We start from the raw sequence: 12,715 nt of genomic DNA, 5'->3' as shown, positions 1-12,715 counted from the left end.
CATGTGCTTAGAACAACCACGATCTAAATACCACAGATTATCTTTCAGTGCAGTATGAGAAACTAAACACAGATTATCTTTCTTTTTGACCCAGACTTGTTTGGAAGTTTTCTTATGATTATTTACCAGGACAGATCTTTGTTCATTAGGGGTGAGGCATGCTAACTTCTCACTAATGAGATTAACTTGATCACTTAACATTTTGACTTGTTCTGTAAAACCTGGTTCATCTTTTCTAGGGGCAAGAGTGTTGTTCCTAGGTTTTTAGGACCTAATCTGGAAACAATTTGGGCGTATATGACTAGTAACACCACAGTGATGACAGGTTAGACTGATTTACCCCTTTACTCCCACAAATAGATTGAGTATGAGACACAATAGGCTTAACAAACATGGTTCTATGAACAGACATATCATGAGAAACAGAAGCAACTTTATGCATACTCAAATTAGACATTATAGAAGTCAAATAAATAACACTCAAGAAATTTAATCTTCTCAGAGTGTACAAAGCTCTGATACCAATTGAAAATTGAAATTGACTTCTAAAAGAAAGTGTGTGCAACAAGTGTCAACAAAAATCAAGCATAGCAGAAAATAAAAGACACATAGTTTTTGTTGACGAAGTGGAAACTCAATTAAGAGAAAAACCACTCCAGGGCAGCCAAACCCAGGAATTCCACTATTCAGAAGACGAAGCTAGATACAAGATAGTAACACTCACACGTACCGATGCAGTGGTTGTACCTTGCTCTCTGACGTGTAACCTGTTGTGCAAATTTTAATGTACTCGCAAGTGCACGAATCGTTTGCAATATAGCATTTTGCAAGTGCTCGATCCCATAGGGATTTGTGTTGCGAAAATTAATCTCTATTCAAACTAATCCTATTTTAACCTAGTTCCAAATTTAGGGATTTTTAACAAAAGAAAATATAAACAAAAATAATGAAAATAAAGGGGTCTAGGGTTTTGGAATCCACACCCACCAAATCACAACAACACAGTCTCATGCTCATCACACATATTTCAAATTCTCTCATATATTTCTTAGGTATGCTCTACTTTTGCTTCAAAAATTGTTTAAATCATTCAATGAATCCATTCTTCCACAAATCACAAAAGATATCTAGTTTCAACTAAATCATCAAATGTATCCATAGAATGAAACACATGAATATCCAACATAAATGAAAACCCAAGCCATCAATTTAATGAAACCATATCAAATCATCACTTGTATCCGGAAATCACAAGAGATATCCAATAATAATCTCAAAAATCGGAGTAGAACAAAGAGAAATCAAAGCCCATAAACTCAAATAGCATAAACAAGCAATGAAACTCAGTTTCTATTCAATGGTGAGGTTTCATCCTCAACCCTAGACAAAATTTCAGTTACACATAACTAAGGAAAGCATAAATAAACTACAATAATGTATTAAAATCAATGAAAACTTACAAAGGAAGGATATTCTAGGTGAAAATCACCTAAGAACCCTAAACTAGAGCAAACTCAGCCCCTGGGGGCGCCCAAACGGTCTCTGCCGCAGCTCCTCATCCTGAGAAAATGAGAAAAAGACGTATTTATAGAGTTAGCTAGGGTTTCTGTCCCGCAAAAATTTGATTGATCGATTTTAAAATCGATCGATCTACTTAATATTTGATCGATCTACTTTTTCAGCACTTCCGAAAATCCAGATTTTCTTTGTATTTTTGCCTTGAAAATTGTCATTTTTCTCTTATTGCCCTGCAAAACGCAAAAACACAAACTAACCACAACATTAAAAAGTAACAAAGCTAAAGGTTTAACTAATGTAAATTAAGGGGTCCAAATATACACTTTTTGGCACTCATCATAATCCAACGAGAACGCTTCCCAACCAGGTCTCCTATCTGAAGGGGTCTTCAATGGAATTCCTTACCTTAGAGCCGACCTCTAAGATAGACTTCATTTGTAGTGCAGCACACTTGAAACAGCTTTAGAGGGATTTTGAACTTCTCTAAGCTCTTGTGGAATTTAATACCGAATTCTTGCAGTTTCCAATGCCCAGGGGCCTCTATTTATAGGCTGAGGTGCAGAATGGGCGACTGCAGTAATATGCACATCCGCTACAAGTAATTTCCATATAAGGCTTGGCGCGTCCGAACCAAGGGGGATGAACATCCAGACGGTAATTCTTCAACACGCAATTTCCATATCTGCTATGCGTGCGTCCGGACCATGAGAGGTAGACGTCCAGATGGTTGAAGTCGAATCGGCAATTTCCTTAACTGATGAGTGCGCGTCCGGACCAAGGCTGACTGACGTCCAGACGGTGACATTTGAATTGCGATTCTTGCCTTAAGGAAACGCGCGTCCGGACGGGATACCACATCGTCCGGACGGTTGATCGATCTTCCCTTTATCGGAACTTGGAAAGAATCTGAGACTGTTCGAGTACTGAGAGGCGTCCGGATGGGCTGCTGAGATGTCCGGACGAATGCAAGCTGGAATAGAAGCTTCTCAATACAGTGTAGGGTCAGGACGGAAAAGATACTTCGTCCGAATAGATGATGTTGGTCTGTCTGGCATCCGATCGGGATGAACACGTCGTTCGGACGGATGGAACAGTGGACTGATGTGCATCCGGACGGGAAGACACGTCGTCCGGATGGCTAACAGGGAAACTGAAATCTTCTATCTTTTTCGCAGTGCAAAGTCTTCTGAAAATGCTCTGACAAGTGGAATCCCTGTTTATAGCATCTTTACGCATAAGTGATTTTGTCCAAACACAGAATGAGGCCAAAATACTAACATAGAAGATATCTATGAAGAGTCCATTACAAAAACCAAGACAAATCAGTCGATTCCTGTGCAACCGTCCGGACGAGCCTTTGAAGACGTCCGGATGCCCCACAGTGTCTTACAGATAAACATTGAAGACATTCAGATGTTAGAGCAATACCGTCCGGACGCTCGGTCAATCAGTATTCGACGAGTCTGTTTTCAGAAATTGACACTGTTTGGGAAGTATTTGCAATCCGTCCGGACGATGTCCAGTATTTGCAGACCGTCCAGAAGACATGGTGTAGCGCCCCAGATTTTAGGTAATTAAATAAATGTATTAAATTAGAATTTAAGACCGAATAAAATAAACAAGTCTAGAATTGACGTTCGAATCATGAGACTCGACGCTCGAACAGCTTAATATTGTAGGAAACAATATTCACATCAATCAGTTAATAAAATATGTTACTTTAAACTCCGTATTTTTAATCCCCGATAAATAATAAGGAATACATGGATATTTATGAAAATAAATATTCCTTGGTCTTATTATTTATAAACCGTAATTTTATAAATGAAATAATAATATTACTGTGTAATATATATTTATGGAGTTATAATATTATTGAGATAATAATATTATCGATGAAACAAACTACACACAAAATGGACTTAGATTGTAATTTTGATGAATTATACATATTGGTAAAGATCAATTTAAAAATATCAGCAGATAAAATATCTAGAGAGATATTTTTGTAAGAGATATTTTAATAAGGGATATTTTAAGAAAACTTAACCGTTAAGTTATGCGTAAAATATCAGATATTTTACTAAGAGAATGATTACAGAAAAATAATATCTCTCTTTTATTATAACCGGACCACACTTCTTTTCTCACCTTTTTCTTCTATTCTTCTTTCTTCCTTCTTCGTTTCTTCTCTGTTCTTTTGCCCGAAAACAGAGACAGCGAGAGGGAGAGAGAGTGAGACTGAGATGAGAGATCGAGTGAGAGAGAGATGCGAGAGATTGAGAGAGAGAGAGTGGCGGGGAAGAGGGGACCCGGTGGATTCGTGAGAGAGAGAGAGAGACTGAACGGAGAGGGAGAGGAATCGAGAAGATCAGACCCGATCTTCCGGTGGCCGAGCTGGGTGACGCCGGCGAGACCAGGGAACGCCGGCGACGTGACTTCCGACGAACCCATGGCTGAAACACAGCCGCAACCCGCTGCCCGCAACCCGTCAGACCCGAGAGAGAAACTCGGATGGTTCGTGAACCCGATTCTTCGGAGGCGGAGTCTAGCGTGATTTCCGGCGGTTGGAGGCCGTTGTTCGGTGGTTGTCATTGGTAGTGGATTGCCCAGCGACCCATGAGCCTAGAAAACCCGAGAGACCCGTGAAACCAGTGACCCCGTACCCGTGTGACCCGATGGTTTGAAGGCTAGGTTTCCGGCGACTTTTCCAGCAGTTCAATGAGGCGTTTTCCGGCGGATTTGTGTGAGAAAAATCCCCAAGGTATAATTCTATAATTTATTAGATTGATTTGTTATTATTGATATTTTTGGGTTGTTTGGATGTTGTTGGTCGAATGAGTGTTTGGGCATTTTTAGAACTGAAATTGAATCCCTGTTTTTGATCAAATGCTCCATGTTTTTATGCTAGCCGAATAGTGGTGATTTTAGGATGGATCCCCTGTTTTGATTTAGGGTTTATGCGTGTGTGGTGTTTGGTGGCTGTAAATTCCAGTGATGTGTGTGTGTTGAGACCGGCTGTGTGTTAGTGCTGGCTAATTGAGAGTGTGTGGATTGTGGGCAGTGTATGTAGTTGTTAGACTTTGCTATGTTTTCTGTCCTTGACTGGTTGCTGGGGTTGAGTAGTTGGGATCCTCTGTTTTGAGTGTTGAGAAATCTCAGTGGGTGTGCTAAACTGTGAAGGATTTTCTGTGTTGTCGATTTTAGTTGGATAGGTGTTTTGTTCTCCTGTTTTGTGCTGGCTGGTTGGTGTAAAGATTTTTGTGTATGCCTAAAATGTTATCTGTTTTGGGATGATTTGGCCAAGTGTGTGTGTGGGCTAAATTGGGATGTTGGCTGGATTGTTGGCTGATTGGATATATAGACATATTATGGTGAGATGGGTGTTCAATTGGATTATTTGCTGCCTTGGTAATGGGAGATTTAATGAGTTGGCGGATTAAATGGATAAGTGTAGAGTTTGTTGATTTTCTGATTATAAGTTTTGTTAGTGAATTTAGTTATATTGAAGATGGGACAGATGGTATTGATAGAATGATTTTGGTAGATTTATTGTGATTAGCTGTGTATGAGCTGATTTGGAGTTGTTGGAAACGTTTAGTGTTCTTGCCGGCTATGTAGGGTATTATTGAACAGTAATTTGTGATTTTCTTGTGTATGTGTTTTGGTTGTTCTTGGTAGAATCGATCTAGAACAAAAATTGGATTCCTTGTTTTTGGTGTTAGCTGTGAGGTGGATTCGATTATGTGGAAGTGGTAATTGGTAATTGATTTTATATGATTGGATTTCTTTAATTAAAGCTTGGTTATATAATCTAAGGAAAATATATGAATATTGTTATAGAATGGTTATATGATTTAAATATGAGAACATGTTCATATGTTGAGTTCTCTTTAATTATAATTATGTTCAAACATCTTTTCTATTTGGTTGTGTATTATGGTTGAAAGCTTTTGAAATAGCAAAGTAATGTTAATATCTTACCAAAAATATGCATAGGTTTCTTTATGACTGATTTATCCATACTTTAGGAATTAAGTTTTGTATTTTGGCTGTGTTCCTTTTTATGATGGTATCAATGTTTGGAAGTTAACACGTTAAATTCTAGTCATGATAATTGCTTACATGTATGTATGTATGTCACTTTGGGGATTCATGTTTAGACATGAGTTTGTAAAAGAAATGTTATTGACCTTGTTGTATGCACATGTATATGTATTTGATGCAGATGATGAATTGAGACTGCACAAAAGGGCTGTAAGTATAAATTACTTACTGAGGGTAGCACTGGATTTCAATAATGTTATGTTTATGTTTTATTTTAATTGGATGCGTGTGACTGATTATTGCATACTGTTAATAATCAACCTATTAATATTGGGCGCAACGTCTCCCAAAGGTTCAGGATGGGAAATGTGCCTGGAACCGAAAACACAATAATTCACATTGATTGGGACGGCTTTCAAAGTGCTAGTAGAATGACGTGGAACGTACTCTGCTAGTGCAAAAATAAGTTAATTAAAATATAATGTAGAAGGGACGGCCTCGAGAAAGACGTTGACCGGGGGGATGGCCCTTACAAGAGAGGAGTGTAATAACTATATTGAACTGTTAAACTTTGCATGAAAACTATCACTACATCATTATGTCATATCTCTGTTCCTTAGATAACGCATAAATCATGATGTTGTTGAATGACAGTTAGCTCACTTATGGAACTATGGGATTGTGGCGGTAACCACCTTTCTCATAGATGTTTGCGCAGATTCTGAAGATTATGGATTGGATTAACTGCTAGCTTAAGAGATTTAAAGCTGTGTAGTTAGGATTTCAGTACTTTGTACTCATAGATGTTTGTACCATTTGCCTGTAACATGTTTAGACATTAACTTGTATTTAATAAGTTCCATGTATGCTTTAGTGTCATATGTGACACATGTTTCTTTGTAAATAGTGTAAAGACTTTTAATGTAATTTCTAGAGGATGTCAGTTAAAGCTCTGAATGTATTGTAAGGGAATTGTCCCTGATGTTTGAAAAAAGAAGAAGAGATATTCGTATTTTCCGCTGCCAGATTTATCATCTCTGAATGGTTAATGATACGTAATTATCCAGATATAATTACTTACACTTTTTTGTAAAAAGCGGGTCGTTACACATGGCAACACGTCCGGACGATATCCAGTAGTTCAGATAAACTCTAGAATTCCGTTCGAACGCGGAAAGGTTTTTAGCGAAGACTATCCGAACGCTCGGTCAAGTCGTCCGGACGCAAACTTGATAAGGATAGAATTGCGCTGTTTCTGAAGGATATCGCAGAAATCCGTCCGGACGATCGACAGACAGAGACCGAATCTCAGCAGTTTTTGAGATCTCTTGAAGCCTATAAATAGGGGGCTCTAGGTCTGTGTTCTGTATAGAATTCCATAGTGCTTTGAGAGGGTGTTTAGGGAGAATTGAAGATCTGCTAGCTCTCAAGCGGGTGCCAGTGTGTGCTCAAGTGTTCGTGTGAAGTTTATCTTAGGGGTCAGTCCCTAAGGTAAATGAATCCATCAAAAACCCCTTCAGGTGGAAGATCTGGTTGGGAAGCGTTTGTGTTGGGCTACACGTCAAAGTTAAAGGTATGACTACTGCATAGGGTTATGTGAGTACAAGTGTCTTGTAACTAGCTTTGTTTTTGGATAGTGGATTTCTTGGGTTTTTTCTCTTCATAGAGTTTTCACTTCATAACAAATATCTTGTCTCATTTAAATTCCACATTTAAGATATTTGTTTGCACACAAACACACACTTGGTTTAAACTAGAAGTCAATAAATTATTTTCATATATATCTTTTGATAAACTTGAATACACACATGTATGAATACTTGACTTAATTGATCTACATATATAGGTGTGTTTAATTAATTCTTGTATAAAGTGTTAACTATTAAGTATGATATATATATATATCATACTTATATATATATATATATATATATATATATATATATATATATATATATATATATATATATATATATAAGTGTGGCACCCGAATGCTAAGTAGCATAGACATATTGAAGTTACTTTTTGAGCAATTTGTATCCCTGTGAGTAGACTCGGGTGAGCACAAACTATTAAGGTATTTTATATGAGAGAATCATCATCATAGATACAATAAAACTAAGCTTAAATAGAATCAAACCCAACCCATGCCATGGTCACAGCAGGAGCATGAACCGGGATTAATTAGTGAAGAATACAAGAAGCAGCCGACTTGGAGTTATTGAGTGAACAGTGTGCATAACGTGTAGGAGATTTTTGTTAAGTGCTCATCATTGTTAAACCTGATATTTTGGGATTAATTCATGAATCTAAAATTACGTATGCAAAGTTTAGTTATGTTAGAAACAGAAATTTGATAGTTAGTTGAGTTAGTTGTAGTTTAAATTGTAGTTAGAAGGGATAAAAGATATTTAGGAAAACTAATGATTGTTTTTTGTCCTTCGAAGCTAGCACCATAACACTTGTGTTTCCCCTGTTCGTGGATGATTATGTTTGTATTAATCTAAATCATTCAAGTCATCTATAACAATGGAAGTAGTTTTGGCTATTTTCAAAAAAACCATAAACCGGAACTCCTTCCTCTTGTGACACAATTTCTGCAACTCTCCATTTCCCTTTGTTAACACAGAAAATCAGAGATGCAATCTTCGTTCTCTTTACCTCACCATCAAGTAGAAATTAGGAATGATCCAGAAAAAGCCACTCTAACCATTCCATTGTGTCTTACGGTTTACCATAGAAAAACAGAAAATGAAGTTCAGTTTTGGTTCCTTTCCCTACTGATTTAGTCAGTAGCTTTTGGAGATAGAAAAATATCTCAGTTTGAACTACCAAACTAGCCTCTAACCTTCGGACAGCAGCGTTTCATTAAAGGAGAATTTTTGTCCTAACAATCTGCAGTAAGTTTCCTCCTTGCTTGGTAGAATAGAGGAATTCTCTCTCTTTTACATCATGGAATTTTGTTCTCATTTTTCCTATATATTGATTTGATATTTCTAAGTTTTCCATAATGGGTTTGTTGCCCAAATAATTGCTAGTCTTTTGTAAAGCCTATTTAAGCATGTGGTTGTAAAGAAAAAGAGAGACATTGATTATTCATAAAACTTGGAGGTTTATTTCTCTTTGGTTCTTTGAAGAACTACTCGAACTTATCGAGATTTCCCGTGGCGTTCATCTCGACTTATCAAACGGAGTTTCCACCACCGTTTGTGGCGTCTTCCTTATACCGAGGTTCTTGTTTGTCATAAACAACGGGTCGAGGTCTTCCATTCGAATCTGTTCATAGAACGATCTTGGGTTCCAATTCTCTGTTGGGTCTCATTATTCTTGACGGGGTTCACATCAAAATGTATATGTAGATAAATGTTTAGGTGGAAGAGATTTAGAAAGAGAAGGAGATGATGTGTGTGCTATAATGGACCGAAATGTGTGTATGTGTGCTGTGATAAAACAGAACCAGTGTGTTGTAATGGACCGAAACGTGTAAGTGTGTGTGTGTGAGTTGGAAAGTATGAAAGAGTATGCTGAAACAGGAACATATAAGTGCCAGGATAAAACAGAAATAGGTGTGCTTTCATGAAATAAAAACGTGTGTGAGAATAACTAGAAAAGTGTGTGCGTGTGTGCGTGTGCATGTAAGGTGAACATGAGGGCCTGTTTTTGGGTGAACATATGATGTTGGTGTTTGATAAAATGTGAGTGTGTTTAGTGTTGGCATGAGAAGTGTACGTGTGTGAGTATGAGTGGCAATGGGTGAATCGGCGTTAGTGCACGGAAAATGAGTGGTAAACCGTGAAAATGAGTGAGTTCACATGTGACACCTCTAGGCTCTATATGTTACCGTAATATATATATATATATATATAAGTACGGTAATCTATAAGGTTATATATGTATCTATATGTATATGATGCCTAATTACATGTGTGACGAAAACAAGAAATATATGCCCTGAATATATATATATATTTTGAAAAGGGTATAAAAGATGAGGATAAGGTTGTAAATATAATATCTGAACAAATAATGGTTCCATTTAATAAAGGACTAGAAGAGATAGTGGTAAATGATAATTTTCTTAGCACTATTTGCTAATCTAGTATTTTATGAATATAATCCTACAGTTGATATTTTTGTGGACCCCGTTGAAGCAAAGGACTGTAAGTATAAATTACTTACTGAGGGTAGTACTGTATTTCAAAAGTGTTGTGTTTATGTTTTATTTTAATTGGATGCGTGTGAATGATTATTGCATACTGTTAATAATCGATCTATTAATATTGGGAGTCAACGTCTCCCAAATGTTTAGGATGAGAATAGTGCATGAAACCGAAAACCCTAATAATTAATATTGGAGTCAACGCCTCTCAAAGTGCTAGTAGAGTGACGTGGGACGTACTCTGCTAGTGCGAAAAATAAGCTAATCAAAATGTAATGTAGAGGGGACGGCCTCGAGAAAGACGTTAATTGAGTGACGGCTCTAAACGAGTGGAGTGCAATGACTATATTGAACTGTTTAAACTTTTCATACAAAACTGTCATCTCATCATTATGTTATCTCTATCCTTAAATAATGCATAATTCATTGATATTGTTGAATGACAGTTAGCTCATTTATGTAAATATGGGGTTGTGATTATAACCACCATCTCATAGATGATTGTGCAAGTACTGACACTGATGAGTATCAGGATTATCCAGAATCCTTGTGATGATATTGATTTCATAGATGAGACTGTCTAGTGTCTCCCATTTTGTGATGGACTTGCTGAATAGTCTATCTTTTATGTTAATGTTAGGACATTCTTTATGTACTTACTAAATAACTTATGTAGTATTTTATGGTTTGTAATATGACAATAGTTATGTAGGATTCGTGTCGTATGTGGCTCTTATGTTATCACTTTTGTGTGTAATTATTTGTAAGACTCTTTTATTATTTTAATACAATTTAAGGTATTTCAGTCATAGCTTTAAATGTGTTGAAAGGGAATTGTCCCTGTTGGTTTTAAAGAGAAAAAGAAAAAAAGAAAAAGATATTCGTATTTTTTTCGCTGCGAGATTTATCGTCTCTAAAGTAGTAATGACACGTAATTATCCAGATATAATTACTTACGTATTTTGTAAAAAGCGGGTCGTTACAGGTACTGAACTCATGATTCAGCCACTGAGTCATTAAAAGCTGCAACTTAGGATCAAGCAAATACTAAGCCTTTAAGTCATCCACCCAACTAAGGACAGGAAGAGATAAGATAGACAAGGAAATATTTGCAGCCTCCGAGTCTCTTATAGGGAGAGCATCTGCCACCTTATTCTCCACCCGTTTCTTGTATTCCACCAAGAAATCATAGCCTAGGGGTTTTGTGAGCCATCTTTGCTGGAATGGAGTACCAACTTTCTATTCTAGCAAGAACTTTAGGCTCTGATGGTCAGTGTGAATGACAATGGACTGCCCCAAGAGGTAGGATCGCCATTTGTGCACTGTTGTCACTAGAGCAAAGAGCTCTTTCTCGTAGGTGGACATATAGAGTGCTTTTCCTTTTAAGGCCTAACTTAAGAAGGCATTGGGGCGGTTTGCTTGCATTAGGACTACAGCCACACTTAAAAGTAGGGGTAATTACCTTTTCCCCCTATGAACTACCAACTTTTGTGCAAAGCCCCCACAACCTACCAACTCGACCAAAATAGAGCATTCAACTACCAAAGACAACCCTTTTCCCCCCTTCCGTCAGTCAAAGGGGTTAAAACAAACGGTCAACGGGTCACGTGACCATCACATGCTGTTTTACCCTCATTTTCTTCTTATTTTTCCCTCATGAACTACCACCATCTTCCAACAGGCCCCCATATAAAACGGCACGTGATGGTCACGTGACCATTTGTTTTAACCTTCTAACTGAAGGAAGGGGGGGAAATGGTTGTATTTGGTAGTTGAATGCTCTATTTTGGTCGAGTTGGTAGTTTGTGGGGGCTTTGCGCAAAAGTTGGTAGTTCATGGGGGAAAAAGGTAATTACCCCTTAAAAGTATCTTGAGCTTCTGCTGTCCAGGCAAAAGAATTCTTTCTAAGCATCTGAGTGAGAGGAGCAGTAATGGAACCATATCCTCTTATAAAGTTTCGATAATACCCTATTAACCCTAAAAAAACCTCTCAAAGCCTTTAGGGTTTTAGGAAAAGGCCATTCCACCACGACTTTAATATTGCTCGGGTCAGCATAAACTCCTTGAGCCGAGACTATGTGTCCCAAATACTCTACCTCCAAACAAGCAAATTTACACTAAGACAATTTAGCAAATAAGGAATTCTGCCACAAGGTCTCAAGTGTTAAGGAGAGGTGAGTGAGATGGGTTTCCAAATCCTTACTAAAAACCAAGATATCATTATAAAAGACTAAGATTAATTTTCTCAAGTAAGGTTGAAAGACACGGTTCATGAGGCTTTGGAAAGTGGAAGGGGAATTGGTTAGCCTAAATGACATAACCAAGAACTCATAATGGCCTTCATGATTACGGAATGCTGTTTTAGGGATGTCCTATCAACTACCCTTATTTTGTGGTACCCAAACCTTAAGTCTAGTTTAGAAAAAAAATTTGAGCCTCATAACTCGTCTAACAGTTCATCAACCACAGGAATATGGAACTTATCTTTAATAGTCAACTTATTCAAAGCCCTATAATCCACGCACATGCGCCAAGTGCCGTCTGCCTTCCGAACTAGCAAGACTGAGAATGAGAAAGGGCTGTGACTAGGTCGGATAATGCCGTATGCAGCAATTCTTTGACAATTTTCTCTATTTCCGCTTTTTGATAAAATGGATAGTGGTAGGGTAGGACAAAAACCAATTGAACCCCAGGTTGGAGAGTAATTGAGTGATCATGAACCCTTCATGGAGGCAAGGCAATGGGTTCTGTAAAAACATCACCAAAAGTCTTGAGAAGGTCGGCCACAGGAGGTGGAACTCCTTGCTGGATTAGTGAGGAATGTTGTCCATGTAACTGATGGAGATCAAGGCACCACTTCGATGGATCTCGTTCAAGTACCAATTGGGCCAGTTACGAGAGCACGAGCAAAGAAGTTCAAGGATGTACTCAACGGACTCATTCAAGAGTTATGGGCTCAAGCAAATTCGTGGAGGCCCAATGAGCATGATC

The sequence above is a fragment of the Alnus glutinosa genome, chromosome 1, assembly GCF_958979055.1.
Source record: "Alnus glutinosa chromosome 1, dhAlnGlut1.1, whole genome shotgun sequence".
Classification (NCBI taxonomy): Eukaryota; Viridiplantae; Streptophyta; class Magnoliopsida; order Fagales; family Betulaceae; genus Alnus; species Alnus glutinosa.
This window is presented reverse-complemented; position numbering follows the sequence as displayed.